Source organism: Heptranchias perlo, unplaced genomic scaffold (assembly GCF_035084215.1).
Source record: "Heptranchias perlo isolate sHepPer1 unplaced genomic scaffold, sHepPer1.hap1 HAP1_SCAFFOLD_65, whole genome shotgun sequence".
NCBI lineage: Eukaryota > Metazoa > Chordata > Chondrichthyes > Hexanchiformes > Hexanchidae > Heptranchias > Heptranchias perlo.
The window spans coordinates 1,085,311-1,106,763 of record NW_027139677.1 but is presented as its reverse complement, the minus strand read 5'-3'; the positions used below and the strand labels follow the sequence as shown (position 1 = coordinate 1,106,763).

The following is a 21,453-nucleotide window of genomic DNA, read 5'->3' as shown; positions in this document are numbered from 1 at the left end:
CATTCCAGATCATTACAACTTCCTGCAAAAAATATCCTCATTTCGCCTCTGGCTCTTTCACTGATCACCTTATAGCCGTGTCCTCTGTTTCCTAACCTTCTGCCACTGGAAACAGTTACACTTTATTTATTTAATCAAAACCGTTCATGATTTTGAACACCTCTACCAAATATCCCCTAACCTTCCCTGCTGTAAGGTGAGCAACCACAGATTCTCCAGTCTCCCCTCATAAATGAAGTCCCTCATCCCTGGAACCTTTCTTGTAAATCTCTTCTATACCCATTCCAAGGCCTGACATCTTTCCTAAAGTGTGGTACTCAAAATTTAACACAATACTCCAGCTGAGGCCTAACCAGTGTTTTATAGATGTTTAACATAACTTCCCTGCTTTTGTACTCTATGCCTCTGTTGTTAACGTCCAGGATCCCGTATGCTTTTTAACAACCTTCTCAACTTGTCCTGCCGCGTTCAAAGATATTTATTCCCCGTTCTCTCTGCTCCTGCACCTTATGGGAGCTCTTGATTTTCACTTCGTAGGAACCTATCTACTCTGTATCCCAATCCATTCCTCCTTGAAGGCAGCCCTTTGTTCAATTGCTGCTTTGCCTACCAATTTGTGATTCCAATCCACATCAACGAGATCGCTTTTCAACTCACTGAAATTTGCCTTCCTGCAGTTAAGTTTTTTTTTAGATTTGATTGTTCCTTGTCCTTTTCCATAACTATTCTAAACCTAAGGATATTATGATCACTGTTCCCCAAATGCTCCCCCACTGAAACATGCGCCAACTGTTCAACTTCCTTCTCCAGAAGTGGACCCAGCATTTTTTTCCTTCCAGGTATGGCTGGAGACATATTGATCCGGAAGTTTCTCTTGTACACATTTCAGGAATTCCTCCCCCTCTTCGCCCTTTACACTTGTATTGTCCCAGTCTATAGTTGGATAATTGAAGTGCCCCATTATTATTACATAAGAACATAGCAACATAATAAATAGGAGCAGGAGTAGACCATACGGCCCCTCAAGCCTGCTCCACAATTCAGTAAGATCATGGCTAATCTTCGACCTCAACTCCACTTTCCCGCTCGATCTCCATATCCCTTGATTCCGCTAGAGTCCAAAAATCTATCTCGCTCAGCCTTGAATATCCGCAACGAGTGAGCATCCACAGCCCTCTGTGGTATAAAATTCCAAATGTTCTCGATCCTCTGAGTGAAGAAATTGCTCCACATCTCAGTCCTAAACGTCCCACCCCTTATCTTGAGACTATGCCCTCTCGTTCTGGACTCTCCAGCCAGGGGAATCATTCTGTCTACCCTGTCAAGCTCTCTTAAAATATTATACGTTTCAAAGAGATCATTCTTCTAAACCCCAGAGAGTATAGGCCAAATCGAGTCAATCTTTCTTCATAGGACAACACTCTCATCCCAGGAATTAATCGAGTGAACCTTCGCTGCACCGCCTCTAGGCTTCTATCCTTCCTTAGGTAAGGAAACTAAAACTGACTACAATACTATAGGTGTGGTCTCAACAAAGCCTTGTACAATTGCAGCAAGACCTCCTTACTATTGTACTCCAAACCCCTTGCAATAAAAGCCCACATACAATTTGCCTTCCTAATTGCTTGCTGTACCTGCATGTTAAATTTCTGTGTTTCTTGTACCAGGACACCCAAATCCCGCTCAACACCAACATTTAATACTTTTCCACCATTTAACAAATATTCAGTTTTTCTGTTCTTACTACCAAAATGAATAACCTCACATTTCTCCACATTATACTCCATCTGCCAACTTCTTGCCCACTCACTTAACCTGCCGATATCCCTTTGCAGACCATTTGCAGTCCTCCTCAAAGCTTACTTTCTCAGCTAGCTTTATATCGTCAGTAAACTTGGATACATTACTCTCGGTCCCTTTATCTGAGCTATTAATATAAATTGTAAATAGCTGAGGCCCAAGCACTGATCCCTGCAGCCACCCATTAGTTACAGCCTGCCAACCTGAGAATGACCCGTTTATTCCTACTCTCTATTTTCTCTCCTTTAATCAATCCTCTATCCATGCTAATATATTACCCCCAACCCCATGAGCCATTACCTTGTGTAACTACCCGTTGTGAGGCACCTTATCGAATGTCTTTTGAAAATTCATGTATACTACAATGGGCCGAATGGCATCCTCCTGTTCTGTACCTACTATCACAATAATTCACTAAAATGCATCTAGTGTAATTGTAGGGTGCCACCAGTAACGGTGGAGCGAGGTTTTCTCGAGTGTATGTGTGTTATTCCATGAGTCTCAGAGGAGCACAGTTATCTGGTGTAAGTGTGGTATACCATGAGTACCTGAGGAGCGCGGATATCTCTCGTGTAAGCATGGTATACCATGAGTACCTGAGGAGCGCGGTTATCTCTCGTGTAAGCATGGTATACCATGAGTACCTGAGGAGCGCGGTTATCTCTAGTTTAATGTGGTATACCATAAGTACCTGAGGAGCGCCGTTACCTCTAGTGTATATGTGCTATACCATGAGTACCTGAGGAGCGCTGTTATCTCTCGTGTAAGTGTTGTATACCATGAGTACACGAGGAGCACAGTTATCACTAGTGTTTGTGTGGTATACCATGAGTACCTGAGGATCGCGGTTATCTCGAGTGTAAGTGTGGTATACCATGAGTATCTGAGACACGCGGATATCTCTAGTGTAAGGGTTACCACTAGTACAGGAGGAGCACGGTCACCTCTATTGTAAGTGTAGGGGCACCACTAGTACAGGAGGAGCACGGTCACCTCTATTGTAAGTGTAGGGGACCCACTAGTACAGGAGGAGCACGGTCACCTCTATTGTAAGTGTAGGGGCACCACTAGTACAGGAGGAGCACGGTCACCTCTATTGTAAGTGTAGGGGCACCACTAGTACAGGAGGAGCACGGTCACCTCTATTGTAAGTGTAGGGGACCCACTAGTACCGGAGGAGCACGGTCACCTCTATTGTAAGTGTAGGGGACCCACTAGTACAGGAGGAGCACGGTCACCTCTATTGTAAGTGTCGGGGCACCACTAGTACCGGAGGAGCACGGTCACATCTAATGTAAGTGTAGGGGCACCACTAGTACAGGAGGAGCACGGTCACCTCTATTGTAAGTGTAGGGGACCCACTAGTACCGGAGGAGCAGGGTCACATCTATTGTAAGTGTAGGGGCACCACTAGTACAGGAGGAGCACGGTCACCTCTATTGTAAGTGTAGGGGCACCACTAGTACAGGAGGAGCACGGTCACCTCTATTGTAAGTGTAGGGGCACCACTAGTACAGGTGGAGCACGGTCACCTCTATTGTAAGTGTTGGGGCACCACTAGTACCGGAGGAGCACGGTCACCTCTATTGTAAGTGTAGGGGCACCACTAGTACAGGAGGAGCACGGTCACCTCTATTGTAAGTGTTGGGGCACCACTAGTACCGGAGGAGCACGGTCACCTCTATTGTAAGTGTAGGGGCACCACTAGTACAGGTGGAGCACGGTCATCTCTATTGTAAGTGTAGGGGCACCACTAGTACAGGTGGAGCACGGTCACCTCTATTGTAAGTGTAGGGGCACCACTAGTACAGGTGGAGCACGGTCACCTCCATTGTAAGTGTAGGGGACCCACTAGTACAGGAGGAGCACGGTCACCTCTATTGTAAGTGTAGGGGCACCACTAGTACAGGAGGAGCACGGTCACCTCTATTGTAAGTGTTGGGGCACCACTAGTACAGGTGGAGCACGGTCATCTCTATTGTAAGTGTAGGGGCACCACTAGTACAGGAGGAGCACGGTCACCTCTATTGTAAGTGTAGGGGCACCACTAGTACAGGTGGAGCACGGTCACCTCTATTGTAAGTGTAGGGGCACCACTAGTACAGGAGGAGCACGGTCACCTCTATTGTAAGTGTAGGGGCACCACTAGTACCGGAGGAGCACGGTCACCTCTATTGTAAGTGTAGGGGTACCACTAGTACAGGAGGAGCACGGTCACCTCTATTGTAAGTGTAGGGGACCCACTAGTACAGGAGGAGCACGGTCACCTCTATTGTAAGTGTAGGGGACCCACTAGTACAGGAGGAGCACGGTCACATCTATTGTAAGTGTAGGGGTACCACTAGTACAGGAGAAGAGTGATCAGGTTTAATGCTGCAAGACTGAGGTCATCACCAGTATTGCAGGATTAGGTTCCGCACCTGTTGCTGGTGGAGTTGGGTCACCGGGAGTGAGTCCAAGGCAAGGTCAGGGCGATTACTTCAAATGTAGCTGCCTCCACCAGTCCTGTAGTTATAGGGTCAGGACGAGTACTGGGAGATTCCACTTTCCATTTGTAAAGAATGTTTTAAATGTGTGATTTTTTAAACTGTCCACTAATAATTCCAACTATTACTCTGAATTCGATGTCTCAGACCAAAAAAGAACTTCCCTTAGTCTATTTGACTGTGAGTAATGTTAATTATGATGTAACCTGATTGACTCCCTGCTGAATTGATATGGGTATAAATATAGTGATCCCTTCTCCCGTCTCAGCCAGGCACTAGTCAGAGACATTCAGCTCCGACAGAATTCATCCATTCTCACAGAAAATGGGGCAAATAACTACACTGCTGATAAAAGAGATTTCCTACCCGATTATCGCAGCCGTCGGTGTCCCAGGTGAGGTATTTTAACCTGTTAGTTGTTAATCGCTGTTAATTGTATCACTGTTCTTACCGCATGTTGGATAAGGTAACGTATTTCCCAGATGTCAGCATTACACAGTCAGTCGTTACCGGAACCAACTCGTGAACCATGGGTCTGCAATTTCTGCGTTCCCCTTCATCTGATCATTTCACTGATGTTACAATATTCTTTGAAGCTCCAACACAAGCGTTTTAGCGGAATTACGGACCGTTTCTTCACCCCGTGCAGAGTGAGCGCTGCAGCAGCTCATTACACTGTGTGGGTCGCTTTCCCAAGTAGTGACTCGAATATTAATCCTGCTCTCACACTGCTCCGTGTTGATAATCACACCGAATGGAACAAAATGCTTTCAACAGGCATCTGCAAATATATTTGCAATCAGACACTGGAATATTATTTCTCTCCTCTCTCTTTCTTACAGCGAACTTGATGACAATTGTGATTCGCTCAAGAGGAAACTGCGGCCTTTCGAATTGTATCTCTGTCTACATGGTGGCCATGGCAACAGCGGATCTCCTGGTCATGATCATCAATATAATCGTGTATTATATTTTCAGTTATCACTTCCCACTTTCATTCCTCTCCCACACTCCCGTGTGTAGGTTCATTTTATACATGGCCACTGTCACCCTCGATTTGTCTGTTTGGTTCACCGTCTCTTTCACATTTGACCATTTTGTAGCTCTCTGCTGCCGGAAGTTTAAAACTGCGTCCGCGGTTATAACAACGGTCTCTGTCCTTATTTTTTTAAAGGACATCCCCATTTTGTTTGTATATTCATATGAACAAATAATTAACAAAGTTCAGTGGGGCTGCCGGTCCAGTGAGGCTTTTCTCTCCTCACCTCCAGCAATACCGTACGGCTGGTTTCACGGCATCTCGCTCATTTGGCTTCCTTTTACTTTAATTGCCTTGTTTAATTCTTTGACCATCAGACGGATTGCAATGGCGAATAGAACCCGCAGGAGACTCCGGGATCACAACAGTGAGAATCAGAGTGATCCAGAAATAGGGAACTGAAGGAAATCCATCATTTTACTGTTCACTATATCGGGCAGTTTTATACTGTTATGGCTGACAACTTCTGTGAGTTTTGTAACTACCAGACTGACAAACACCAATTATTACCGAGGGGACCGCACAAACCCAACATATATCGCCGCAGAAACCGGAGCGATGCTGAAGTATTTGAGTTGTTGTCCAAACACGTGTATTTATGCAGCTACCCAGAGGAAATTCAGAGAAGAGCTGAAGAAGCTGCTGAAATCTCCCTGGACACTGATTCTAAGATTGGTTAAAAATGAAAGAAATGCGAACTAGAGCTCCCATCGTGATACAAGATTTCACTTTCAGCCCCTATTCCAGTTTAGACTGAGGTTCCCTCTCCTTACCGCTACATAAACATGGTTCTTATAAAAACCCACTGGTCCGCGATTACATATGTGATTTCAATTCCATTTCATGCTAGCTTTGACCGAGAGTTTCTAAAGTTCATTGGCCGAGTGATTCCTAAAATATAAGGACATCCGCCGTTAAGTATGAAACGTCTCAGTGATGAAGTGAACTTTAATAGTGGAATAGAATGTTTGATCACCGAGTTTAATATCACTGTGCGAGGACGGTAATTAAATTCTGCCGTGTAATTGACAGGAAAATCCATCAGTTTTAGGTAAAGATTCGGTCGTTTCGAACTCCCGGAGAATTTACTTTTTCCGGGAAGTCTGATGAAAATATTTCTCGGACTGATGTCAGCTGCACCGACCGTCTCATCCCCTCTCCAGGGAATAAGGAGAGGTGCCGCTGTCTCGCTCGCAGTCTGGCGAGGTTTCAGCATTTTTGAATGTTAACAGTTGTTGCCTTGTTTTACCTGGTTTTTTCTGAGATCTCGATTAATTAGAAATACTTGAAGGCTGTCTGGCAACATTAAACATAACATTTTTATTTGTTGTTATTAAATGTAACACAGGGATCCTGACTGCTATTAATCTTAATCAACGACCCAGTAAAAATGATAAAGTAACGTGAGAAGTAGGAATTTATAACAATCAGGACATTTGAGGCAATCAATACTTTCAGATATTGAGAAGGATTAATCCACTGTGTGTGTTGGTGCAGAGACAGTAGCATCTAATGCCCCCTCCGCTTTTACCAAGGCTGTGCATCGGAGTTCAGTCCGGTAACACTGCAGACCGGGGTTTGAGAGCGTTGCTCGGTGCAAAGGCATCAGATGGCGACCTGAGGCAATTAACTAAAACTTTGTCCTCCCGCCAGTTTTTGTGCCTCGGATGAAACTGTTTCCGAATTTATCCTGCAGTATAGGGGTTACAGATTGGAAGATGTCGAGGAGAGGCTGCCCCTGGGACTGGTCAAATCCACCGCTCACACTGCAGCATGTGTGAGATCATCAGTGGAGATGTCTCTGACTGCTTCCATTGTTCTATTCAGTACACCCGGTTGCACATGGCACACAGACAGCGCTTTGTTCGATCTTTACAAACTCTGTGATTGATGGGCACCGCAAATATTGATTGCTGTGTTGTTTCAAATTTCCTTTAAAATTTATTGACATACATGTGTTTTATTTTGGTCAGCCGATTTATAATTTTAGCGAGATGCATTCCATCGACTGGACAGATAAACAGCGTGAAATGCCGATACTTACCTCATAGATAGGGACTAAACTCGCCCCAAAACGTTCGGGCTTGTCCATTCCAGTGTAAGTTCATTTTTAACAGCGTGGTAAGTCTTAATTACTGCCAATCAACCTCTCTGGCCATGAAAATTAAATTTACAAGTATGGAGTCTCCTTCCTTCAGCTTCTAATTATTGTCGGACATTTAAAAAGTATTTTGAAACATTTTTCTGAAACTTTTTCTATCCTTCTCTTTACTTCACTCACTGCACCTAATTTGATATTGAATTCATTATTCCAACTGACACTTCCTGGTCGAGACTCTTTTCTGCTCATCATCAACGATTCTTCAATCTGATTGATTGTGGAGATACGCAGTTGCTTGCGCTGTTCACAAAGCTCCAAGATGTCCATTAGAGGGCGCCACGCCATTTGGCTGCCCCGTTGACAGCAACTTGCCGTCAAAACCTCAGAGAAAGCCTTAAACTAAGAGCAAGTCTAACGAAAGGCTGGCGTCGTTCACAGCAAAATCCGGACCAATGTATATTTAGTCTATTACGGGGCAAAAACCTAACGGTAAAATCAGGCTGAGTCTCATCGACTCAGCAATGCTAAACCGCAGCTCACCAGATATACAGCGCCCCCTGGTGACGGTGAAAGGAAATTACACTCGCTTCACATTTCCTTCCACCTGCCAGGAGCACTGGGAAGGGTCAGAACACCAGGTCTCTGAAAAAGGCTCCACAGATAATTTCATCTCATGCTTTTTGAAGTTGCGGGTTGTAAAAGCACTACACGTGTGCAGCAAGTCAGTGGCTGGGAATGAGCAGCTGCCCAGGTATTGATTGATCAGAGACAGGGAAACAATTTTTGTTGATTCACTTCAGCTGTGGTATATTATTTCCCTTATTTTTCACAGGAGAGGAGAAAAAGATCACCACAGAGTTAATAATAAACATTCACAGATCCTCTCCCCAGCAACAAACTCTAGGCTTTTAAAAATGCATCATTCCATCGACTACATTTTCTGTTAAAATTGTGACTGTGCTGAGACTATTTATCGCGTGTTACATTTCAATTTGCAGAAGCATGAATCAGAATCGACGTTAGTACAGGAAATGAAGAGAGGGAGAGAGAGAGTGGGAGAAATGAAGGAAAACGTTCCACAAACGCGAGGATTTCCAGCATTTATTTAGCAGTTGAAATGTTCCTTTCTGTTAACCATTTCCATTAGCCGCGTCACTGACGACCCCAGGCAGCGGCTGCAACTTAAGGCCCAGACAGCGGAGTTACGGGAATATCTTGGAGTGTCGATATTCAGCTGTCCAATGTCACAGGCTAGGGTTGTGAAAGTTAATGACATACCGCAACCCCGCAAAGTGGAAAATCTTCTCAGGTTCCTAGCGATTATCGTCACAATTCCATCAATAGAGATGAAGTGATAACATTTCTTAGGATTATTTATTTTCTGTATTTTTCAAATTTGTGTCCATTTATTAAGATATAAAATTCTCATAACATTGGCCATTAACTTTCAACAGTGTTAACGATCCATTGATCAACAGAGGAAAGCTCAGTCAATGTTTCGATTAAGTATGGACTGATAGCACAGGCAGTGTGTGGGGACTGCAGTATGAACTGATAGCACAGGCAGTGTGTGAGGACTGTAGTATGAACTGATAGCACAGGCAGTGTGTGAGGAGTGCAGTATGAACTGATAGCACAGGCAGTGTGTGAGGACTGTAGTATGAACTGATAGCACAGGCAGTGTGTGAGGAGTGCAGTATGAACTGATAGCACAGGCAGTGTGTGAGGACTGTAGTATGATCTGATAGCGCAGGCAGTGTGTGAGGACTGCAGTATGATCTGATAGCACAGGCAGTGTGTGAGGACTGCAGTATGATCTGATAGCACAGGCAGTGTTTCGGGACTGCAGTATGATCTGATAGCGCAGGCAGTGTGTGGGGACTGCAGTATGAACTGATAGCGCAGGCAGTGTGTGGGGACTGCAGTATGAACAGATAGCACAAGCAATGTGTGGGGACTGCAGTCCGAACTGATAGTACAGGCAGTGTGTGGGGACTGCAGTATGAACTGATAGCATAGGCAGTGTGTGAGGACTGCAGTATCAACCGATAGCACAGGCAGTGTGTGAGGACTGCAGTATGAACCGATAGCACAGGTAGTGTGTCGGGACTGCAGTATGTGGGAATTTGTAGACAGCGAGACTGAGCCGGTTGTCCACCTCTGTACCCCAATCCATTCCTCCTTGAAGGCAGCCCTTTGTTCAATTGCTGCTTTGCCTACCAATTTGTGATTCCAATCCACATCAACGAGATCGCTTTTCAACTCACTGAAATTTGCCTTCCTGCAGTTAAGTTTTTTTTTAGATTTGATTGTTCCTTGTCCTTTTCCATAACTATTCTAAACCTAAGGATATTATGATCACTGTTCCCCAAATGCTCCCCCACTGAAACATGCGCCAACTGTTCAACTTCCTTCTCCAGAAGTGGACCCAGCATTTTTTTCCTTCCAGGTTTGGCTGGAGACATATTGATCCAGAAGTTTCTCTTGTACACATTTCAGGAATTCCTCCCCCTCTTTGCCCTTTGCACTTTTATTGTCCCAGTCTATAGTTGGATAATTGAAGTGCCCCATTATTATTACATAAGAACATAGCAACATAATAAATAGGAGCAGGAGTAGGCCATACGGCCCCTCAAGCCTGCTCCACAATTCAGTAAGATCATGGCTAATCTTCGACCTCAACTCCACTTTCCCGCTCGATCTCCATATCCCTTGATTCCGCTAGAGTCCAAAAATCTATCTCGCTCAGCCTTGAATATCCGCAACGAGTGAGCATCCACAGCCCTCTGTGGTATAGAATTCCAAATGTTCTCGATCCTCTGAGTGAAGAAATTGCTCCACATCTCAGTCCTAAACGTCCCACCCCTTATCTTGAGACTATGCCCTCTCGTTCTGGACTCTCCAGCCAGGGGAATCATTCTGTCTACCCTGTCAAGCTCTCTTAAAATATTATACGTTTCAAAGAGATCATTCTTCTAAACCCCAGAGAGTATAGGCCAAATCGAGTCAATATTTCTTCATAGGACAACACTCTCATCCCAGGAATTAATCGAGTGAACCTTCGCTGCACCGCCTCTAAGGCTTCTATCCTTCCTTAGGTAAGGAAACTAAAACTGCCTACAATACTATAGGTGTGGTCTCAACAAAGCCTTGTACAATTGCAGCAAGACCTCCTTACTATTGTACTCCAAACCCCTTGCAATAAAAGCCCACATACCATTTGCCTTCCTAATTGCTTGCTGTACCGGCATGTTAAATTTCTGTGTTTCTTGTACCAGGACACCCAACTCCCGCTCAACACCAACATTGAATACTTTTCCACCATTTAAGAAATATTCAGTTTTTCTGTTCTTACTACCAAAATGAATAACCTCACTTTTCTCCACATTATACACCATCTGCCAACTTCTTGCCCACTCACTTAACCTGCCGATATCCCTTTGCAGACCATTTGCAGTCCTCCTCAAAGCTTACTTTCTCAGCTAGCTTTATATCGTCAGTAAACTTTGATACATTACGCTCGGTCCCCTTTATCTGAGCTATTAATACAAATTGTAAATAGCTGAGGCCCAAGCACTGATCCCTGCAGCCACCCATTAGTTACAGCCTGCCAACCTGAGAATGACCCGTTTATTCCTACTCTCTATTTTCTCTCCTTTAATCAATCCTCTCTCCATGCAAATATATTACCCCCAACCCCATGAGCAATTACCTTGTGTAACTACCCGTTGTGAGGCACCTTATCGAATGTCTTTTGAAAATTCATGTATACCACAATGGGCCGAATGGCATCCTCCTGTTCTGTACCTACTATCACACTATGTCACTAAACTGCATCGTGTGTAATTGTAGGGTGGCACCAGTAACGGTGGAGCGAGGATTTCTCTAGTGCATGTGTGGTATTCCATGAGTATCAGAGGAGCACAGTTATCTGGTGTAAGTGTGGTATACCATGAGTACCTGAGGAGCGCGGATATCTCTCGTGTAAGCATGGTATACCATTAGTAACTGAGGAGCGCGGATATCTCTCGTGTGTGTGTGGTATACCATGAGTACCTGAGGAGCGCGGTTATCTCTAGTTTAATGTGGTATACCATAAGTACCTGAGGAGCGCCGTTACCTCTCGTGTATATGTGGTGTACCATGAGTACCTGAGGAGCGCGGTTATCTCTAGTTTAATGTGGTATGCCATAAGTACCTGAGGAGCGCCGTTACCTCTAGTGTATATGTGGTGTACCATGAGTACCTGAGGAGCGCAGTTATCTCTCGTGTAAGTGTTGTATACCATGAGTACAAGAGGAGCACAGTTATCACTAGTGTTTGTGTGGTATACCATGAGTACCTGAGGCACGCGGATAGCTCTAGTGTAAGGGGTACCACTAGTACAGGAGGAGCACGGTCACATCTATTGTAAGTGTAGGCGTACCACCAGTACAGGAGGAGCACGGTCACATCTATTGTAAGTGTAGGCGTACCACCAGTACAGGTGGAGCACGGTCACCTCTATTGTAAGTGCAGGGGTATCACTAGTACCGGAGAAGAGTGATCAGGTTTAATACTGCAAGACTGAGGTCATCACCAGTATTGCAGGATTAGGTTCCGCACCTGTTGCTGGTGGAGTTGGGTCACGGGGAGTGAGTCTAAGGCGAGGTCAGGGCGATTACTTCAAATGTAGCTGCCTCCACCAGTCCTGTTGTTATAGGGTCAGAACGAGTACTGGGAGATTCCACTTTCCATTTGTAAAGAATGTTTTAAATGTGTGATTTTTTAAACTGTCCACTAATAATTCCAACTATCTTTCTGAATTCGATGTCTCAGACCAAAAAAGAACTTCCCTGGGTCTATTTGTTAAGTGACTGTTAATAATGTTAATTGTGATGTAAGCTGATTGACTCCCTGGTGAATTGATATGTGTATAAACATAGGGATCCCTTCTTCCGCCTCAGCCAGGCGCTAGTCAGAGACGATCAGCTTCGACAGAATTCATCCATTCTCACAGAAAATGGGGCAAATAACTATCCTGCTGATAAAAGAGATTTACTACCCGATTCTCGCAGCCGTCGGTGTCCAAGGTGAGGTATTTTAACCGGTTAGTTGTTAATCACTGTTAATTGTATCACTGTTCTAAAAGCATGTTGGATAAGGTAACGTATTTCCCAGATGTCAGTAGTTACCGGAACCAACTCGTGAACCGCGGATCTGCAATTTCTGTGTTCCCCTTAATCTGATCATTTCACAGATGTTACAATATTCTTTGAAGCTCCAACACAAGCGTTTTAGCGGATTTACGGACCGTTTCTTCACCCCGTGCAGAGTGAGCGCTGCAGCAGCTCATTACACTGTGTGGGTCGCTTTCCCAAGTAGTGACTCGAATCTTAATCCTGCTCTCACACTGCTCCGTGTTGATAATCACACTGAATGGAACGAAATGCTTTCAACAGGCATCTGCAAATATATTTGCAATCAGACACTGGAATATTATTTCTCTCCTCTCTCTTTCTTACAGCGAACTTGATGACAATTGTGATTCTCTCAAGAGGAAACTGCGGCCTTTCGAATTGTATCTCTGTCTACATGGTGGCCATGGCAACAGGGGATCTACTGGTCATGATCATCAATATAATCGTGTATTATATTTTCAGTTATCACTTTCCACTTTCATTCCTCTCCCAGACTCCCGTGTGCAGGTTCATTTTATACATGGCCACTGTCACCCTCGATTTGTCTGTTTGGTTCACCGTCTCCTTCACATTTGACCGCTTTGAAGCTCTCTGCTGCCAGAAGTTTAAAACCAAGTATTGCACGGAGAGAACAGCTGCCGCGGTTATAACAACGGTCTCTGTCCTTATTTTTGTCCTCACTGCAGTGCTAGTGAGAGTCATATAGGGGAGGGGAAGGAATATCTGGATAGTTTACTCCAAAGTACAGTCACACCTGATAGTAAAAACAAGGTGTATGAGAGTGTGACTGTCAATCAGCAGGTATGGGGTGGGGGCTGGGGGCTTAGTGTTGGTAGAGAAGGAAGTACGACAGAAACGTGCGCTATCCAACAGGCACGATGTAATTGCTACCTGTGAGAATAAGGATAAAGGCTGCAGGGAGAATGACCAGAATCCCAACCAAAGCACCGTGATGTAGGAGGCAGTCCAAGGGGACGGGGGGTGGGGGGGGGTGGAGGGAGGAGGAGCAGAAAAGAAAGGTTGTGGTCATAGGACATTCGATACGTAGGGGGTTAGATTGCACGCTCTACTGCCACCACCGTGAGTCGAGGGGGGTCGCCTACCCGATGCAAGGGTAAATGATATCTTGATGGAACTGGTGAGAAACTAAGAAAGGGAGGGGGAAGATTCAGTTTTTGTGTCCCATATCGGGACCAATGAAAGAGGGAAGAACAAGGAGGCGGTCCTGCTAAGGGAGCATCAGGAGGGAATATCAGAAACGTAGGACCCCAAGGGTGGTAATCTCAGGACTACTACCCGAGAGATGCTCCAATTGGCATGGGGATATCGAGATCAGAACGATAAATGCGTGGTTGAAAGAGTGTTGTGGGAAAGAGGGGTTTCATTTCGTGGGCCTTTGGCACCAATGCTGGAATGGGGGAGATCGTTGATAAAATAAACAAACTGAGAGAGGATAAAACGTCGGGTCTGGGTGGATTGTATCCATGCATAATAATAGAATCTAGAGAAGAAACAGCAGAAAAGGAAATAGTGCGAGATGGCTGGAGATCAGCTGATGTTATTCAGATTTAGAAACGGAAATAGAAGCAATCCAGGGAATTACAGACCAGTGACCTTCACGTCGGTAAATGTAATAGAAAAACATCTGGAAACCGAAGATATAATGAAGGATAATCAGCACGGATTTCAAAAGGGAAGGTCGGACTTAACCAACCTAATTGAATTTTTTGAAGAAGTAACCGAAAGAGTATGTGGGGTAATCCAGTCGATAGAATACACCTGTATTTTCAAAAAGGCTTCGATAAAGTACCGCTTCGTACACTCAGGATTTTAGTCAGAGCATGCGGATTCAGGGGGCAAGTAGCAGAACGGTAGCAAGCTGGCTACAAAACAGAAAACAGAGAAAACTCAGATTAATACACTATGAAATTCAAATAAAGCTCTGGGGTTCATTTCTAGAGGAATATAATTGAAAAGCAGGAAAATTATGTCAAACTTGTAAAGAATCTTGGATAGACCACGCTATTGATGCAGTTCTTAGCGAATTTGATAGTCAGGGAGATAGACAGGCGTTTCTACAACCGCTGACGTGAGTCCCGCGTGGTGTGTTGCCTCCCTGATGCCAGGATGAAAGGTATCACTAAGTGGGTGCAGAACATTTTGAGGGGGGAAGTTTAACAGCCAGAAGTTGTGGTTCCTGTGGGAACCAATGATATGGAAGGGAAAGGGTCGAGGTCCTGCAGTCAGAGTTTCAGGAGCAAGGGAGGAAGCAAAAAACGAGACCTTCGTCCCTGTGCTGGCGCTTTGAAAAAGCTATCCAATTAATCCCATCCCTCTGATCTTTCCCCACAGCTCCGTATTTTTTTCCATTCAAGTATTTATCCAATTCCCTTTTAAAAGTTACTTCTGAATCTGTTTCCAGCACTCTTTCTGACAATGCATTCCAGATCATTACAACTTCCTGCAAAAAATATCCTCATTTCGCCTCTGGCTCTTTCACTGATCACCTTATAGCCGTGTCCTCTGTTTCCTAACCTTCTGCCACTGGAAACAGTTACACTTTATTTATTTAATCAAAACCGTTCATGATTTTGAACACCTCTACCAAATATCCCCTAACCTTCCCTGCTGTAAGGTGAGCAACCACAGATTCTCCAGTCTCCCCTCATAAATGAAGTCCCTCATCCCTGGAACCTTTCTTGTAAATCTCTTCTATACCCATTCCAAGGCCTGACATCTTTCCTAAAGTGTGGTATCCAAAATTTAACACAATACTCCAGCTGAGGCCTAACCAGTGTTTTATAGAGGTTTAACATAACTTCCCTGCTTTTGTACTCTATGCCTCTGTTGTTAACGTCCAGGATCCCGTATGCTTTTTAAAAAACTTCTCAACTTGTCCTGCCGCGTTCAAAGATATTTATTCCCCGTTCTCTCTGCTCCTGCACCTTATGGGAGCTCTAGATTTTCACTTCGTAGGAACCTATCTACTCTGTACCCCAATCCATTCCTCCTTGAAGGCAGCCCTTTGTTCAATTGCTGCTTTGCGTACCAATTTGTGATTCCAATCCACATCAACGAGATCGCTTTTCAACTCACTGAAATTTGCCTTCCTGCAGTTAAGTTTTTTTTTAGATTTGATTGCTCCTTGTCCTTTTCCATAACTTTTCTAAACCTAAGGATATTATGATCACTGTTCCCAAAATGCTCCCCCACTGAAACATGCGCCAACTGTTCAACTTCCTTCTCCAGAAGTGGACCCAGCATTTTTTTCCATCCAGGTTTGGCTGTAGACATATTGATCCAGAAGTTTCTCTTGTACACATTTCAGGAATTCCTCCCCCTCTTCGCCCATTGCACTTTTATTGTCCCAGTCTATAGTTGGATAATTGAAGTGCCCCATTATTATTACATAAGAACATAGCAACATAATAAATAGGAGCAGGAGTAGGCCATACGGCCCCTCAAGCCTGCTCCACAATTCAGTAAGATCATGGCTAATCTTCGACCTCAACTCCACTTTCCCGCTCGATCTCCATATCCCTTGATTCCGCTAGAGTCCAAAAATCTATCTCGCTCAGCCTTGAATATCCGCAACGAGTGAGCATCCACAGCCCTCTGTGGTATAGAATTCCAAATGTTCTCGATCCTCTGAGTGAAGAAATTGCTCCACATCTCAGTCCAAAACGTCCCACCCCTTATCTTGAGACTATGCCCTCTCGTTCTGGACTCTCCAGCCAGGGGAATCATTCTGTCTACCCTGTCAAGCTCTCTTAAAATATTATACGTTTCAAAGAGATCATTCTTCTAAACCCCAGAGAGTATAGGCCAAATCGAGTCAATATTTCTTCATAGGACAACACTCTCATCCCAGGAATTAATCGAGTGAACCTTCGCTGCACCGCCTCTAAGGCTTCTATCCTTCCTTAGGTAAGGAAACTAAAACTGCCTACAATACTATAGGTGTGGTCTCAACAAAGCCTTGTACAATTGCAGCAAGACCTCCTTACTATTGTACTCCAAACCCCTTGCAATAAAAGCCCACATACCATTTGCCTTCCTAATTGCTTGCTGTACCTGCATGTTAAATTTCTGTGTTTCTTGTACCAGGACACCCAACTCCCGCTCAACACCAACATTGAATACTTTTCCACCATTTAAGAAATATTCAGTTTTTCTGTTCTTACTACCAAAATGAATAACCTCACATTTCTCCACATTATACTCCATCTGCCAACTTCTTGCCCACTCACTTAACCTGCCGATATCCCTTTGCAGACCATTTGCAGTCCTCCTCAAAGCTTACTTTCTCAGCTAGCTTTATATCGTCAGTAAACTTGGATACATTACTCTCGGTCCCTTTATCTGAGCTATTAATATAAATTGTAAATAGCTGAGGCCCAAGCACTGATCCCTGCAGCCACCCATTAGTTACAGCCTGCCAACCTGAGAATGACCCGTTTATTCCTACTCTCTGTTTTCTCTCCTTTAATCAAACCTCTAACCATGCTAATATATTACCCCCAAACCCATGAGCAATTACCTTGTGTAACTACCCGTTGTGAGGCACCTTATCGAATGTCTTTTGAAAATTCATGTATACTACAATGGGCCGAATGGCATTCTCCTGTTCTGTACCTACTATCACACTATGTCACTAAACTGCATCGTGTGTAATTGTAGGGTGGCACCAGTAACGGTGGAGCGAGATTTTCTCGAGTGTATGTGTGGTATTCCATGAGTCTCAGAGGAGCACAGTTATCTGGTGTAAGTGTGGTATACCATGAGTACCTGAGGAGCGCGGATATCTCTCGTGTAAGCATGGTATACCATAAGTACCTGAGGAGCGCCGTTACCTCGAGTGTATATGTGGTATACCATGAGTACCTGAGGAGCGCAGTTATCTCTCGTGTCAGTGTTGTATACCATGAGTACACGAGGAGCACAGTTATCACTAGTGTTTGTGTGGTATACCACGAGGACCTGAGGATCGCGGTTATCTCGAGTATAAGTGTGGTATACCATGAGTATCTGAGGCACGCGGATATCTCTAGTGTAAGGGTTACCACAAGTACAGGAGGAGCACGGTCACATCTAATGTAAGTGTAGGGGCACCACTATTACCGGAGTAGCACGGTCACCTCTATTGTAAGTGTAGGGGCACCACTAGAACCGGAGTAGCACGGTCACCTCTATTGTAAGTGTAGGGGCACCACTAGTACAGGAGGAGCACGGTCATCTCTATTGTAAGTGTAGGGGCACCACTATTACCGGAGTAGGACGGTCACCTCTATTGTAAGTGTAGGGGTACCACTAGTACAGGAGTAGCACGGTCACCTCTATTGTAAGTGTTGGGGTACCACTAGTACAGGAGGAGCACGGTCATCTCTATTGTAAGTGTAGGGGACCCACTAGTACAGGAGCAGCACGGTCACATCTATTGTAAGTGTAGGGGTACCACTAGTACAGGAGGAGCACGGTCACCTCTATTGTAAGTGTAGGGGACCCATTAGTACAGGCGGAGCACGGTCGTCTCTATTGTAAGTGTAGGGGTACCACTAGTACAGGAGGAGCACGGTCACCTCTATTGTAAGTGTAGGGGCACCACTAGTACAGGAGGAGCACGGTCGCCTCTATTGTAAGTGTAGGGGCACCACTAGTACCGGAGGAGCACGGTCACCTCTATTGTAAGTGTTGGGGCAACACTAGTACAGGAGGAGCACGGTCACCTCTATTGTAAGTGTAGGGGCACCACTATTGCCGGAGGAGCACGGTCACCTCTATTGTAAGTGTTGGGGCACCACTAGTACAGGTGGAGCACGGTCACCTCTATTGTAAGTGTAGGGGCACCAATAGAACCGGAGGAGCACGTTCACCTCTATTGTCAGTGTCGGGGTACCACTGGTACCGGAGGAGCACGGTCACCTCTATTGTAAGTGTTGGGGCACCACTATTGCCGGAGGAGCACGGTCACCTCTATTCTAAGTGTAGGGGTATCACTAGTACCGGAGAAGGGTGATCAGGTTTAATACTGCAAGACTGAGGTCATCACCAGTATTGCAGGATTAGGTTCCGCACCTGTTGCTGGTGGAGTTGGGTCAACGGGAGTGAGTCTAAGGCAAGGTCAGGGCGATTACTTCAAATGTAGCTGCCTCCACCAGTCCTGTAGTTATAGGGTCAGGACGAGTACTGGGAGATTCCACTTTCCATTTGTAAAGAATGTTTTAAATGTGTGATTTTTTAAACTGTCCACTAATAATTCCAACTATTACTCTGAATTCGATGTCTCAGACCAAAAAAGAACTTCCCTTAGTCTATTTGACTGTGAGTAATGTTAATTATGATGTAACCTGATTGACTCCCTGCTGAATTGATATGGGTATAAATATAGGGATCCCTTCTCCCGTCTCAGCCAGGCACTAGTCAGAGACATTCAGCTCCGACAGAATTCATCCATTCTCACAGAAAATGGGGCAAATAACTACACTGCTGATAAAATAGATTTACTACCCGATTCTCGCAGCCGTCGGTGTCGCAGGTGAGCTATTTTAACCTGTTAGTTGTTAATCGCTGTTAATTGTATCACTGTTCTTACCGCATGTTGGATAAGGTAACGTATTTACCAGATGTCAGCATTACACAGTCAGTCGTTACCGGAACCAACTCGTGAACCATGGGTCTGCAATTTCTGCGTTCCCCTTCATCTGATCATTTCACTGACGTTACAATATTCTTTGAAGCTCCAACACAAGCGTTTTAGCGGAATTACGGACCGTTTCTTCACCCCGTGCAGAGTGAGCGCTGCAGCAGCTCATTACACTGTGTGGGTCGCTTTCCCAAGTAGTGACTCGAATATTAATCCTGCTCTCACACTGCTCCGTGTTGATAATCACACCGAATGGAACAAAATGCTTTCAACAGGCATCTGCAAATATATTTGCAATCAGACACTGGAATATTATTTCTCTCCTCTCTCTTTCTTACAGCGAACTTGATGACAATTGTGATTCGCTCAAGAGGAAACTGCGGCCTTTCGAATTGTATCTCTGTCTACATGGTGGCCATGGCAACAGCGGATCTCCTGGTCATGATCATCAATATAATCGTGTATTATATTTTCAGTTATCACTTCCCACTTTCATTCCTCTCCCACACTCCCGTGTGTAGGTTCATTTTATACATGGCCACTGTCACCCTCGATTTATCTGTTTGGTTCACCGTCTCTTTCACATTTGACCGTTTTGTAGCTCTCTGCTGCCGGAAGTTTAAAACCAATTATTGCACCGAGAGAACTGCGTCCGCGGTTATAACAAGGGTCTCTGTCCTTATTTTTTTAAAGGACATCCCCATTATGTTTGTATATTCATATGAACAAATAATTAACAAAGTTCAGTGGGGCTGCCGGTCCAGTGAGGCTTTTCTCTCCTCACCTCCAGCAATACCGTACGGCTGGTTTCACGGCATCTCGCTCATTTGGCTTCCTTTTACTTTAATTGCCTTGTTTAATTCTTTGACCATCAGACGGATTGCAATGGCGAATAGAACCCGCAGGAGACTCCGGGATCACAGCAGTGAGAATCAGAGTGATCCAGAAATAGGGAACCGAAGGAAATCCATAATTTTACTGTTCACTATATCGGGCAGTTTTATACTGTTATGGCTGACAACTTCTGTGAGTTTTGTAACTACCAGACTGACAAACACCAATTATTACCGAGGGGACCGCACAAACCCAACATATATCGCCGCAGAAACCGGAGCGATGCTGAAGTATTTGAGTTGTTGTCCAAACACGTGTATTTATGCAGCTACCCAGAGGAAATTCAGAGAAGAGCTGAAGAAGCTGCTGAAATCTCCCTGGACACTGATTCTAAGATTGGTTAAAAATGAAAGAAATGCGAACTAGAGCTCCCATCGTGATACAAGATTTCACTTTCAGCCCCTATTCCAGTTTAGACTGAGGTTCCCTCTCCTTACCGCTACATAAACATGGTTCTTATAAAAACCCACTGGTCCGCGATTACATATGTGATTTCAATTCCATTTCATGCTAGCTTTGACCGAGAGTTTCTAAAGTTCATTGGCCGAGTGATTCCTAAAATATAAGGACATCCGCCGTTAAGTATGAAACGTCTCAGTGATGAAGTGAACTTTAATAGTGGAATAGAATGTTTGATCACCGAGTTTAATATCACTGTGCGAGGACGGTAATTAAATTCTGCCGTGTAATTGACAGGAAAATCCATCAGTTTTAGGTAAAGATTCGGTCGTTTCGAACTCCCGGAGAATTTACTTTTTCCGGGAAGTCTGATGAAAATATTTCTCGGACTGATGTCAGCTGCACCGACCGTCTCATCCCCTCTCCAGGGAATAAGGAGAGGAGCCGCTGTCTCGCTCGCAGTCTGGCGAGGTTTCAGCATTTTTGAAAGTTAACAGTTGTTGCCTTGTTTTACCTGGTTTTTTCTGAGATCTCGATTAATTAGAAATACTTGAAGGCTGTCTGGCAACATTAAACATAACATTTTTATTTGTTTTTATTAAGTGTAACACAGGGATCCTGACTGCTATTAATCTTAATCAACGACCCAGTAAAAATGATAAAGTAACGTGAGAAGTAGGAATTTATAACAATCAGGACATTTGAGGCAATCAATACTTTCAGATATTGAGAAGGATTAATCCACTGTGTGTGTTGGTGCAGAGACAGTAGCATCTAATGCCCCCTCCGCTTTTACCAAGGCTGAGCATCGGAGTTCAGTCCGGTAACACTGCAGACCGGGGTTTGAGAGCGTTGCTCGGTGCAAAGGCATCAGATGGCGACCTGAGGCAATTAACTAAAACTTTGTCCTC

The 21,453-nt window shown here is 44.6% G+C and overlaps 1 pseudogene; it reads left to right on the top strand.

Moving 5' to 3' along the window:
* Positions 1-12,428: 12,428 nt before the first annotated feature.
* On the top strand, positions 12,429-20,509 carry LOC137318109 (neuropeptides capa receptor-like; annotated as a pseudogene).
* The last annotated feature ends 944 nt before the right edge of the window (positions 20,510-21,453 follow it).